The following is a 12,309-nucleotide window of genomic DNA, read 5'->3' as shown; positions in this document are numbered from 1 at the left end:
GACACATTCCAGTTTGATACAATTAACGAGGTTAACAACAATATTTACTGTCGGAATGCGTCTGCAGCCTGTAGAAATGAGCATCGCGCCTGCGGACAGACACGATGTTGGCTGACTGTGTTTTTCTTATATACTTAGGATTTTAATGAGGGGGAAAAGGTCAGAAGAGGAGAGAGGAGCAGGCGAGATAAGACTCCGTTGGTTCCCACATTAACAAGCTCCGTTCTCATAAATTGCATAATGCGGTCGTCAAATCCTCCAGGGGTGTCTGGAAAATTCCATAAAACGACTAGAAGCGGATGAAAGTTGTGGGGCCTGGAAGGAAAGGGCTTCATAATCCCCCCCGCTTTGTCTGGGCCTGTCACACACATGGCTTCTCGGCCGCTCGGGGGAACACCTTAACGCATTCTTGCAGGACTAATCTGCCGCGCAGTCGTTGGGCATGTGGCTCCGAATCAATGGCATGAGTTTACAAAGCAGCCTTGTGGGCGGCGATGCGGCGCCACGCCGATGTGTGACCGTCGCGTTGGGAAAATGAGAGCTACTTCACGGAGCCCCGCATTAACTGGAGCAAACGCTTGGAGACGATTGGACGTCTCTTTTGTCGTGTCATTAGCATCCTATTATCAATCAGTATGTTTGATTTTGAATATTTTCTCCTTCTGAATAAATCTTCCAGCCGCAGGCTCAGACTAGTTGGCAGCAAGCTTCGACACTGCTGATGAACTCTCTTACCTCTCAGATCAGGCATACATGTAGCTGGACTAGCCTTCACCAGATCAACACAGTCTGCTGAAAAATCCAATATCCTCACTGACTGTTGACTCAGCTGCAAATTCCCCAGATCTGAATTCAGCCCCGCATCTGTTGAACCTGCTGGAGAAACGAGTCCAAACCATGGAGTGACAGGATGTGCTGCTAACACCTTGGTACCAGGTACCACACCAGGGTTAATACGGGTCGGGACTATTTTGGCAGCAAAAGGGAACCAACAGCAAATAGGATGTTTCTTCCTGATCAGTGAACCAAAATGTTTTAAAGTTCAGATGCAAGTTTAAGACCCTGAAAACTGATTAATGATTGTTGAATACCGGCTAAACAAAAGGTTAAATGTCTGTTCCCTGTTTATGGGTCGCCACATGAATGAAAGCGGTTGCGTGCAGGCAATAAAACAGAAAACACGTGACTGAAACCAGGTTTGAATCAAACGGCTTCTGCATTATTGTTGTGTTTGACTTTTCTAGGATCATTATGAACAACCTTGAAAGTTTAATCTATAAATGTTTCCTATAGATTAATGTGATAAACAACATGAATAAAAGCAATTTTTTCATGTTTCATGTTGCATTCATCACATTAAAAATGAACTGCTTGCGTATTATTGGAGTGTGCCACTGTGAAACTCATTATTTTATTAGAATTTTCTCATAGATGTAAACATTTACTACAGCAGCTCTTTCACATTAAAAGCATTCATCCAGCAAATCAAGAGGGTTGGAATGCAGATGCACATGGATGTTTGTCTCTGATGACAGTTGGTCAAACCTACTGTAAAGTGGTCATTTAAGTTTGTGTCGCTTTGCTTTGTGATTGAGCTGAAACGGCAACACACACAGAAAAAAAGTCATCAAGTCGTGCTACGTCTCATTGCAGGCGGCAAATATGCAAAGTCCGCTCATTTGAAGGGAAATGTGGCCAGTGAATGAGAAAATGAGAAAGGATGTCAAACGTCCAACGATAAAGGTTGAAGTGAAATAAGGACAGAAGCGTGAGGAATGTTGGTCCGTGACCCGGCCATTCTGTCTGACCGCTTCCCCTCCTCTGTCAAAGTGCTGCTAATGAGAGCGACGGCTCCCTCGTGGAAGCCTGTGGGAACGCCATAAGCTCCTGTGCTGGCTCCAAAGACTATTTGCAGCACAAACGTTCCCACAGATTGGATTTGGACCCTCCTGCGCTGGTTTACCTAGCTCCGGTGGCTGCCGCTAACTGGCTCTTCACACGCTTGACCAGCGCTCCCTCGCTGCATCTCCTCTTCTTCGCCGCGTCGCGTCCCTTTCCCAGCTGCTGCTTTCTTTTTATTTCCTCGACTCGACGGTTTCTCGTTGTTGTTAAAATGTGGACCCAAAAGAGCAAGGCAGATAGTCAAGGCTCATTCACTCAGTGAAATGAAGCACAGGCTGTGGAGAAACATCACACCTTCTTCTCCACCACCAGTGGAGATCTGTGAGGTCATGGTTCAAATGTTTATTTTATTCCTTTATTATCTCTATCATCCAGAGAACAGGTTTTATCAGGAAGTCTCACCTGCAGTGTTTATGATGAATTAAGATGTAGGAGGCACATATTTTAGGACTAATTAGTGTCTGCCAGTGCCACTAATCTCTACACCAATCACACAATCACTTAAAACCCTTGTAAGTCATTTGACATCAACATCCGACATGCTTTTACCAGAAAAGCACAAATGTCACAAACTGCCACTTCTTTACTGTTGATGCACAGATTTACTCGTTCTGGTTCTGATTGACCTCTTGGCTGTTTGTCGTCTTTGCTCCTCTGGTCTCAGTCCAACGTTGGTACAGTCCATTAAGCGCCCGTCCATTTCCCCTCCTGTGTATTTAGCTTGTCCCAGCTGCTTGTTTCCGGTTGTCACTGCCTTTGACACAACTAATCTTTAATCAACCTGCCTGACTGACGATCACAGTTTGAACTTTAATGCAGCTACTCCCTTTGTCCCTTTTGCTCCTATACGACTTTCATTTTTGTACGAAATTACAACAAGTGGTTAATATTAATTATTAATTATTCTCCTCACATGAACACCAAGTAGGAGAATGGATGTAAACTCCGATGATAGCGATAGCAGAGGAATATTGACGTACAGATGGCCCTGTGTAATGAGACAATACTGAGACCAAAATATTTCATCAACTTCCATATTACAGACAGACAACAGCGCAGCTCCTTCGTTGCCAGGTTGGTTATCAAAGCTGCGGCACCAGCCTTGTTTATGAACCACAATCACTTATGAGTGGGTCCCCGCCGCTGCAGCCACATGTGACATCAGCGGGCAGAAGCAGAGCTATCGCCGCGGGTCCGCGCACGCACGGCTGCTATGTTTGTGTGTGTGCGTATTAGTCTCGTAGCCAAACCTTCAGGAGCAATTTGTAACCCGGTGCCTTGCCCACTGGCACGTTGACCACAGATGGGGCTCAGTTAGTTGATAATAGATGTTTTGTTTTTGTTTGTCCAATAATTATATGGGGACATTCATAATATTAAGTAGTGTAAGAGCAAACAATGCAGTATAGTAGATTAGTTCCCAGCGTGTTCCAGGAATTCAGTTGCTTTTAAAGTAAAGAATATTGAATAATGTAGTAATGAATAATGTACGAGTTGTTATGAAAATGTGAAATGCTGGTATAATAACAATAATAAATCCTCCATCTACAAACTGTAGAGCTTAGAGAAACTGCAGAGTGGGTAAACTAAAATATAAAACTTTATCTCAGTTTTAACTTATTCCTCCTGATCACACTGTCTCCAATCAAGTAAAGACTGACAGCTAGTGTATTATCCTACAGCAAGTGTGTGCACAGGTTAACATAAAGGAGCATGGAGCCTTTAATCCTGGTCTGAGTTGAAGGCATAGTGCACGTGCCCGTTGCCTAACTTCATTCATTGCATCATCTGCCAACAGCAACGAGAGCGGTGCATTCAATGGCGACATACTGTGTGCATGTGTGGGACGGAGAGAGCGAAGGGACGACCTCTGCATCCACAGTCTACAGCAGCTGGACTAGTGTTAGAAACAGAGACGGGTCTGCCTCCTGCACTGCGAGCTGGTCAGATGCGCTCCTCCCATTCTACATGTGGGAGGTTCTATGAGGCGTTTATGGTCCTATGAGGTCTTCCGAGATACGGTAAATCATTATGGGTAAAATGAAAGAGAGAAAAGTAACCGTAAAATAAATATTGTCTCGTCTGAGCAGAGCACAATGTGCAGACCTGTACATACAATCATAAGCATGTACAATAAAGACTGTATTTGTTTCTCCACCATTAGCACAGCTGGGGAGCAGCACAAGACAGGAGCATTCCTCAGCTCGCACACTCAGAAACGCGGCTCAGGCCAATTAGGACATAAGTGGACGCTATGGCTATTTGTGTCTGCATGTGCTGGAATATATTTATCACTCCATGCTAATTGGAACACCTGCCCAGAGCGCTAGACTTTTACATGAGCGAGCATGAATGAAGATGAAGAGCTCAGCCCCACGGAGAAGGAGACGACGCTGGGCTAAAGCGGTTTCAGGCAGCGAGTGGGGTCACAGCAGTCAAGGCGCTGATTGCGCCGCTCTCTCCTTCGGGTCTTTAGTTGGTTTGAGACCGTTCTCCTGTAAAATATGACTGGAAAAAAAATACTAATATTACTGTTTGATAACGGTCAGAGGCTGCGGGGAACATTTCATGGCCACCTATAATTAAAGCACTTACCTTGTTAAAACCGGTCGCAACAAAGGCTAGAGACAATTATATAAATATAACTACTAATGATGGAGGACTCGCTGGAGCCATTGTCGTGCTGGGCTTCTTGACTCTGTGCCATCTAAATTCCTGGGGGCAGCGCTATTGACTCCCCTTTGCTTACCTTCATGAATAATTCCCCCCTCTCCGGCTGTGTCCCAAGACATTCACACATCTATTCAACACCTTTAAAAAAAAGAAGCCATTATGACCCTGATCAACCCCAGAATTATAGATCCATCTCAGGAGTGACCTTCACCTTTAAGAAATGGCCCGAAAACGTCTGTATAAAACATTTACACGCCTCGGGAAGCAACATCTGGCTTCTACCAAAGATGCAACACAATGGAGATTTCTACTCAGTGTGTTTATTCTATGGCATAATTTATAACATTTTACTTAATAATCTAGAATAGCAAAGTACTGTAGACATGTATTCCCCTATTTAACAGAAGCTGATCTGCCTTTCACTATAGGGCCGGCCAGGTGCTTTCCTTGTCTTCAATTAGAAAAGCTCAAGCTGCCGCATCCTGCAGAAGGCGCTGATTCTAGATCAGTGTAAACCAGCAGCACTGCTGTTTACGCCCTTCGTCACGTGTCTTCCGCGCGTCTGCGAGCGGAGGAAACGAGAGAACGACAAACATCACCGCCAACATCCACACAGACCCCGTCGTAGAGCGGCCAGGCTGCTGTGGCCTCCGGCTGCACCTCCTCACAGTGACGGCAGCTGTTGTTCTGTCTGGTCCAAACTTTCCAACCATCCCCACAGCTGGAACTGAAAATGTATTTTAATAGCACTCAAAGAAGTGTAAGATTTTTAGATTGTGACTTATGGCATTTATGAAAGGTTAGGGAATGTGTAGCTCTGACTTTGACGGCCTTAGCATTAATAAAATATTGAGCTTTGTGGTGAAGAGGCTTAAAATGTCAGTGAGGAGGGGGGTTTTACAGACCAGTGCAGGTCTGTTTTCATTACCTGATGATAAGACTGTACTGGTTGCTGCCAATTCATTTTGCAGCTCTGGACTTTGTTCCAATCCTGGCCTCGCTGCTTTGCTTCCAGCCAATGCGGTAAACACAAGCGTCTGATTAATCGTGTGACTCCATCGTGTGCGGAGCGCCTTGTTATGAAAACGTAAACCACCCAGTTATTCGCGTCCAGCAAAGTCGGCCCCCGCTTGCGATTTAAGCGACGTCGTGATGATATGCAAATGACAGTTTGTCTCCATGATTGCGTCTCACCGTCGGCTCCTCTCGGAATCTGCAACCCGCACGTCAGCACAACGCAGGCTGAACCTAACTCTGGAATTACTTGTAAAAGTCGAAAGAAAGCTGGGAGTGTGGAACAGGAGGAGGAGAACATGATGAGGAGCAGTTTTTGGATGTGTGGTGCAGAGAGGCGCTGACTGGACGGGAGCCTGGCGTCCTCAGGCCTCGTTCCCGGCTCTCACATTCTGGTTTACGAGACGTGGCCAGACTCCCGACAGCTCACCTGCTCCCCAACATGTTATTCACAGTGAGTCGAATAGGAGTTGTTTTTTTTTCTGTAGTTATTTGCATGTGTCGTGCAGAAGGAAACTCCACCACCCAGTTTTTAAAGCCGCTGCAGCCGGGGATCAGCTGCACCACGGCGGCCTGTGGGTCTAACAGGAACGGAGCACACGGGGCTCACGCCTTGACCATTTTGTTCTCTCCTCCTTTTATAATGACCTGATGAATGAGACAAGGGAGGAGGGTTCAGCGTGAACGGTGTAAAATGAAAAGGAGCCACAGGAATCCTGCCTGTCACACCGCGCCTTAGCTGCTCTAATCTCATTACTCTCAGACAGAAAAGGGGAGTTAAGACTTTATCCTGTTGGTGAATCAAGGACGTCTGCCTGATGTTAAAAGTCAGCAACTTAACTCTCTGCAGCCAAAGCTCATTCTTTCACATGAGGGTAATGAGAATTGTCTTCTTGATTGGGTAAAAAACCACTATGGCCACATGTTAATTTATGGTGATGCCATTTTGCTAATTGCTGATTAATTGCTGATGATTTTGTGATGTTTTTGTGTCTCGGTGACAAAGTTTAAACCAGTTAGAAATGCATTTACATGTAAATCTCCTTTACTTTGCATTGTTACAGCTGCAGTATTTTAAAAGTTAATATCTTGCCAGGCATTTAAAAGCCCTGATTGATTGATTGATTGACTGATTGATTGATTGCAGGCATTATTCACCTTATGACAGTTCTCTGTATTACAGCCATGGATTAATTTACAGGAATAAATAATTAATGTCTGCATCAACTGTCACATCAATTATTTCATACATTTGAGGCTTTGATAACCTTTGTCGTTGATAAATACCTCTGCGGTGGCGAAGACAATAACAATGAATAATGAATAATCTGCATGCACGTACTGTAGGGGAACACAATGCAGGAACCATTTGTACCTGCTACAAATAGACCTGGTTTACATTTAGTTCACATCTCATACAGGTGCCACATGCTGTTTCCCACTGTAGGTCAACATCACAAAAGGCTCTCAGGCTGATTAGCACAAGTCATACTTCTAACACAAGGCAGCGGTAAACAGCCGCTGAGCTTCAGTCGTCAGGAGCACGTCATCGTATTATAGTGGTTGAAAGACTTTGAAGCGCTCATGGTGACTGAACGCTGTTTGTTGTTCTAAATCTCTCAGTTACACAGACGGAAACTGACAACTGAATGCTGAGGGCTGCACATAACTGCATAAAAATGGAATTTTCCCAATATTCCAGTTGAACTTAAGGAGCAGGACCATTCAGATAGCATCCAGATGTTTATTCAGTGCTGTCTTTGTAAGCCAGGATCAGTTTAATAGAATAGGTCCAGGCAGGATAAGTCAATCGGACTAAGTTAAACCAGGACTTTTCACTCATGCCGGATTTCATAATTCATTCTTTGTGCAATGCTGGTTATTTACTATGGCCAAATACATAAACAAGTAGTAAAATAACAGTTTGTTGATAGGGAAGCATGTGAAACAAGTCAGTGTGATGCAAAAAAATCTGTTTGCAGTTTCTTCTTAGCATTTGTTAATCTGGCTATAGTGCCCCTTGGTTGCCATAGCAACCTTGCGTCCGCTAAAGCCACCCGGATGGGTTTATGTCACTTACATCACTCAAAATACACTGACAAAGAAAACTGATATTAGTATGCTATACAGCAAATGTTATAAAACAACTTTGTCAGGGAGCGAGCAAAGAGACGGAACGTCGGTGCAGAAACAACGTTAGGATATTTGGAGATCTAAGGTAAATTGATTTTCTTATGGCTTTCATGATAAAATGTCGACTTTGTATGTTCTCCCCACGTGTGAGAGATAGTGGTTGCCTGTGAGTATGTGACCCACTAATGGACTGGTGACCTGTTTGGGTTGTAAAAACATCAGTGTAGCTGTGTCACAAATACTCATACTAGTCATTTGTCAAACATCGGCATAAACACAGACCTAACTGAGACACTGTATTAAACTGTACACTTTTGCTGTCTGCCCTTGTTTTTTGTGCTGATCTTATTAAATCAGTTGTTCTCAAATATTTTGAGATATTTTCTCAAAATAAATATTTTTATTAAATATTTTTTGTACTGTTTTCAACCAAAAGAATCCTATTTTCTGTGAAGTTCACCTTGCCGTGTTTTTGTACTGTACTTTGAACAAAATGCTTCTTTAAAGAACAAATCACTGTCATCTTATTCACTCTACTCTGGACAGCCTGTATATCTCTTCCCATGTCTTACCTAGGAGTGTTTATAATGGGGAATATGCCTAGTCTATAAACAGGCTTTGTACATACACACTGGACACACTTTACTTCATGTCCTGCATTTAAGACCCGATGTGAGAAAACGAAAGTGATAAAAATCAATGTAGCAAAACTGGAGGTAGAGGTTTTATATTCCACTCATACTTCTTCCTTGTCCAAATGTGGCACCTATTACCCACAATGCAGCGTGTTCGCCGACAGATTGGTCAGAAATAGCTTTAAGCATCAAGCGGAGAGCGAGAGCAGGTTATAGTAGCTCTTTTCCAAATAAAAGACCTCACACTGCCCCTCTGGACTCGCTCGCTGAATTGATTTGTACTCTCTTCACATACACAGCAGTACTTCTCAAACCCTCTAAACACATGCTAAATTACAGTTTCCTTTTAAAAATCCCTAAAAAAATCATCCACTGCGTGTACTGTGCAGTACTCTGTAAAAAGGTGTCTTTTGTATATACAGTATAATAGTGTTGGAAATCGAATCATATGCACCACACAGCCATTGTCCCTTTTATTTCCTCTGCTCCCCTAGATAGGAAGTGCTGGTAGGGAATAGCAAGTAGCCGAGCTACGAATGAGATGTACACACAAAAATAGCAGCATTGAATTGTCAAAGATGGAAATTCCCATCTTGATTTTGTCATTAGTTTAATATAGAAACAATATCAAGCTCATTTCTGCGTCAGCCACACGTGCATGTTTTATCTGTTTGGGTGGGAGTTTAATCGGATTTTTACAAGGCGAAGGGAGAACATCAACATTAGCAAAGTTGGGGGATTTAAAGCACCCCTCGAGCAAAGAGAGAGACGGAAAACAGAGACCCACCCGTAACGTCAACATGTGGATCCCTGCTGCAGCTGGAGGTGGCGGATTCGGGGCCCTTTGCTCCATCGTCTGGCCTTCAGCTGGCAAATACACACAGGGGATATGAGAACTGCAGAGACGGTCGTTTTTTTCTCCTTTGCAACGCAGACAGTTCAGAACTCTGTGTTTTAACATAAATACCTGTCACGTAAACAAGCTGTCAGGCGGGATAAACTGTGACGAATAGGTGTGAATGGACACTTAAGGCATGTGCTGCGGAGAACTGTGTCCTAATGTTGTAATCAACAGAGCCCAGAGGTGTCGATCAGCTATGCTCGGAATAAAACGGTATTTGGCTCACGGCTGCTGCTGTGCTTTGAAATCTGTCTACTCCAGAGAGACTGACACGCTTTCCTCCATTCCTGTGAGTTTAACCCTGTGTTCTTTTGGAAAATGTACAAGTGATAAAATGTTCTGTTCAAATTCTGGCTGTGTCATTCGCTTGCCGTTAAGCAGAGGAGATCACATCTATATGAGACAGATTGTAGTGCAGCCCGGGCTATTGTGCTCATTATGATTAGAATTACAGCAGCTCAGAGCAGCTTTTATTGTGGGGAATTCATTTGTCAATCACGTTGCTAAAGGGGGATTAAAAGCTGAGCAAGTACAATTGCCTTTTTTACCAAAAAGAAAAAAGGGAAATTCCTAATTTTGGAACAAAGTTTGGTTTGTGGAGGAAAAGACACATTTATTCAGGGTAAATGCTCACTAGGTAGAGGAAGGACAGGCTTTGATATGTAGAAGTTTATGAAGACACAAAACTGGACCCAGTAAGGATAAGGGTTACACATGTGGAAAGCACAGCTGATAACACAGACAATCACCGTTAGACAAGACGAAATGGGAGATCGAGGCCTGGAGTGCGTTCTCATGGTGAAGAGGTGAATGGCTCGCCAATACCAGTGATGGCCAGGTGACCTCCAGAGGTCAAATGTCTGAAACTCAGCACTGACAGTCAAGTTGGGGACTTCTCCTCCTGATAAGCTGCTGTTGAAGTGATATGCTGAGAAAATCTCACCATCGCTGGTCAAGGTGCTTAACCGGCGACCCTGAGCCCGGTTCTGCTGGAGGTTTCCTCCGTCTGAATGCTTGTTCACGGGGAGGTGCTGCACAAAATAAGTAACAAAGACATTTTGTCTCAACGCCTCGCACTGTACAGTATCTGACCCTCATAATGTAAGTTCTAGCATCTCATGTACATCCGTAGGTCCTGGGTAAAACACTTAGGCTTTAAGCACCTGTGTGGTTTTACCTCAGTTGAGTAAGGTGTTCATTGTAAGAAAGTGAAAGGTGAAAGTGGACTCATTTTAAGTCTGAGGACGTACTCAGCAAAATTGACTGAAAACCATCCTAAAAAATATAGGGATGTATGAAAGACAAAAAGAAGTACTCAAGGAAGTGAACAATTACTTTTTACTCAACCAACAACACCCGCCGCTCATTTACGTTAACAGGGACTCTAACTTTTCTGACATGTAAGGTTTCTGCTTTCCTCCTCACCTGGGGCAACGCGAATGCCTACAGCTTGGTGTAAAACTGAAAGAACAAAAAACCTGACGTGACACAAAACGGCTTGAAAGGCTCAAGGACATGTTGTACATCAATGGACTGCACCACCTCTCCACACTGCAAGCTGAATATGAATGGAATCACTTAACAGTGATTTCTCTCTGCGGTCCATCCCAAAGAGAACAAAGAGACCCGGGCCTCGGGATAGGTAACGTTTAGAAGCTGACATTTAGACAAAAGATTCTTAGAGGGATGACTATAAGTCACTGTAAAAGAGTAAAAGTAAGACCTCAGGCTAGAGGATGTGAGACAAAATGTGACATATGACATAAAATGACAATTAGAAAAACGCAATACTGCTATGAATGGGGTCTGTGCACGTTCCTCAACTAAAAGAAAAAAGAAACGGGACAGAAAAGATATGGAACCAAGAGTTAAAATCAACTCATATACTCAGATACTCTGTTGAAGCCATGACACGACACTGAGGCCATATCTGTAGTAGTAATAAGGAATCACCTTTATTTCACAGGATGTAATGACATCATAGTGGATCACAGTGAGCCCCAGATTCCAAACTCAATCACCAGTTCATCCAAAGCTGAACAGAGTCATTCAATAAGACGTCACAGAGAAACGAGGAGCAAAAGGTCATCACGTGTTTAGTCACTGATGCAACTAATTATGAGAGGCGTCTTGAGGGAGGTGGTCTATTGATTTAAATTACAAATTAGTTTCAATTTTCCTTTAACAAACTGGTAAAACGTGTATGCATCAGGTATCTATTATTTGATATTTACTTGAACAATAACATGTTGTACAATTAATGCTGGAGTTTTTATGGACGCTACTAACCTATTTTATAGTTCCACAGACTGGAGTGGCGGAGGGATACAGGCAGTGCTTGTTGCGTGTTTGCCGCGCCGTTTGTTCCGCAAATACTTGTGTTGTGTGCACCTGTTGGTTGGTCTGTCTTCAGGTGTAAAAATTGACGTTCTGCACTTTTTAATTGTCTTATCAAATAAAACAATAGTTTGCGTCGCAGTAAGTAATACGTCCAGGCAAAAACAATACACCCTTGCTTCAAATAAGATACCAGCACTGGAGCTGAAGGACATTTAGGAAACCGAGTGATGCTAGCGCTAACGTTAGCCTAGCTTAAAGCTACAGCACCTTTGTTCCTCGTGTCGCTGCGACAACTCACATTTTTTGGATTATACTAGAATCAAATTTCAACGTGTCCCCCACAAACCGTCCTCGGTGAGTTAAAAAACAAACCTATAAACCTTTTTGTCGTGTCCTTTTGCTGGGAGGTTATTAATAATGGACAGGGAACTGCGTTTGAGTGTCATATTGGCAGTTTTTTAATAATTGACTCGAGTGCGTTGTCTTTCTGTTTTTGTTTTGTTTGTTTGTTTGCACATTTTAATACCGGTTTTGCTCTATCTTGTTTCTGTCTGTTGTTTTTGTTCAATGTTATATCGCTGCTGCAAACAAAGAAATTTCCCCATCCTGGGATTAATAAAATCTAATCAAATCTATGGATCCGCGTAGTTGGTTGTTCTTAAATTGGATCATGCATGGGTTTCGACCTGTAATCACTTGTACAAGTTTGTT

At 43.3% G+C, this 12,309-nt stretch overlaps 1 protein-coding gene and 1 long non-coding RNA gene across 3 annotated transcripts in view; one reads left to right on the top strand and one right to left on the bottom strand.

Annotated features, from left to right (window-relative positions):
- Nucleotides 1-1,381: 1,381 nt before the first annotated feature.
- The window catches only part of LOC114858206 (uncharacterized), a 17,542-nt gene continuing 6,614 nt past the window's right edge, over nucleotides 1,382-12,309 (bottom strand). The window contains exons 2-3 of one of the 2 annotated variants that reach the window (XR_008695116.1): nucleotides 10,008-10,289; nucleotides 1,382-9,224 (exon numbers count right to left, since the gene is read on the bottom strand). This is a non-coding gene — a long non-coding RNA (uncharacterized LOC114858206). Of the gene's footprint in view, nucleotides 10,290-12,309 lie in introns of both variants that reach the window. The other variant, XR_008695117.1, reaches the window with a different exon arrangement.
- The window catches only part of snphb (syntaphilin b), an 18,805-nt gene continuing 18,148 nt past the window's right edge, over nucleotides 11,653-12,309 (top strand). The window contains exon 1 of the mRNA XM_029155116.3: nucleotides 11,653-11,952. The gene's annotated coding sequence lies outside the window, so the exon portion shown is untranslated. The remainder of the gene's footprint in view (nucleotides 11,953-12,309) is intronic.

The sequence above is a fragment of the Betta splendens genome, chromosome 7, assembly GCF_900634795.4.
Source record: "Betta splendens chromosome 7, fBetSpl5.4, whole genome shotgun sequence".
Lineage (NCBI taxonomy): Eukaryota > Metazoa > Chordata > Actinopteri > Anabantiformes > Osphronemidae > Betta > Betta splendens.
The sequence above is the reverse complement of the archived record's forward strand: the minus strand, read 5'-3'. Positions and strand labels throughout refer to the sequence as shown.